We start from the raw sequence: 1,318 nt of genomic DNA, 5'->3' as shown, positions 1-1,318 counted from the left end.
ACCCAGCAGGGCATCTGGGAGCCGGCGCTAGCAGATGGTGAGGGATAATGTCAGTTAATGTATGCAGCGCAGATGCCTTCGGTGGCCAATGTGCAGCCGTGGCTGCCACCGCACGCGGGAGAGCACAGATGCTGCCTGGGTCCAGCACCGACCTGGCATCGCCCCACGTCACTGGGAGCTGGCCGGGCACAGAGGGAAGAGGGGCATGGCCTTCAGGGTGCATGTATGGCAGCAAGGTGGCCCCCACTCCCCATCATTGCCTGGGGCCCTGATGGAGCTGGAGGGGGGTCGGGAGACGTGGCAGGCCAGCCAGCTTCCTCTGCTCTGCCATCCCCTGGGCAAGCCCCTGGGTCCCTCAGGGCCTCTCCAGCCCCTGCCCAGGAAATCATGCTTCCTTCCCTTCCTTCCCCCAACTCGCAGGTGTCTGTGATCTCGTTCCAGCCATGCTGTCTCTCCTTGGATGCATTTATAGCACCTGGCGCCACAGGCCTGGGATCCTCCTCATCCTCCACCTGGCTTCTCAAAGCACCGCAGGGCGGGCTTGGCTCTGGTGGGCTGATGTAGCAGCACGGCTGTGGCAGGTAAGGGTCCCCCCAGTCCATCCCACAGCCCCTGACCCCTTCCCAGATGCAGCTGCTGGCCCTGGGACTCCCAATTAACCCTGGGTATGAGCTGTGGCCGGCATCAGCCCCAGGACACAGGAGCACCTGAGCCAAGGACTGCCTATTGAACCCCTGCACTGCCCAACTGCCCTCTCCCACCCCGCACAGGGTGGAAGGGGAGCCGTGCTTGCAGATCCAGCTGTGCAAGTGCAGGTGTGCACGATCCTGTGGCTTCGCTAGTGTGTGCAGAAGCCCAGCAGCATTTGCTGTCATGTTGGTGCGGGGGGCTGGCTGGAAGCGGGGCTGGGAAGGAAGAAGAGAAGAAGCCCGGGAGAGCCCCACCTGCTTTGTATCACCAGCCTTGGAGCTGCCAGTGGGGAGGGCAGGGGGATGAGGCTGGGGGGACAGGGTGGGCTGCCAGCCCACATGCTGCCAGGTACTGCTGAACAGGACAGGGACCTGCCCAGTCCCCCTGGCACTGTGGAGTGCCGGCCAGCCAAGGGCACGGTGCCATGGCAGATTGGGGGCGGCAGGGCCGGGTTTGGAGGTGCCTGGCAGTGGGGACCTGGACTCCTGGGCTCTGCTCCCAGGGCTGCGGGCAGGGCAGGTCTGGCTTGCAGGGGCCCATGCAGGCTGCAGCCATGGGAGCTGGGGGCAACCGGTGCTAGCAGCTGCCCTGCATCTCCGTGGCTGAGAGCTGCAGAGGGAGCCCCCGG

General features: G+C 65.2%; 1 protein-coding gene across 1 annotated transcript in view; it reads left to right on the top strand.

Moving 5' to 3' along the window:
• Positions 1-535: 535 nt before the first annotated feature.
• LRG1 (leucine rich alpha-2-glycoprotein 1) overlaps positions 536-1,318 on the top strand; it is a 9,721-nt gene continuing 8,938 nt past the window's right edge. Inside the window, exon 1 of the mRNA XM_019513418.1 lies at positions 536-581. The gene's annotated coding sequence lies outside the window, so the exon portion shown is untranslated. The remainder of the gene's footprint in view (positions 582-1,318) is intronic.

The sequence above is a fragment of the Gavialis gangeticus genome, unplaced genomic scaffold (assembly GCF_001723915.1).
Source record: "Gavialis gangeticus isolate Ggan-Ray unplaced genomic scaffold, GavGan_comp1, whole genome shotgun sequence".
Taxonomy (NCBI): Eukaryota; Metazoa; Chordata; order Crocodylia; family Gavialidae; genus Gavialis; species Gavialis gangeticus.
The sequence above is the reverse complement of the archived record's forward strand: the minus strand, read 5'-3'. Positions and strand labels throughout refer to the sequence as shown.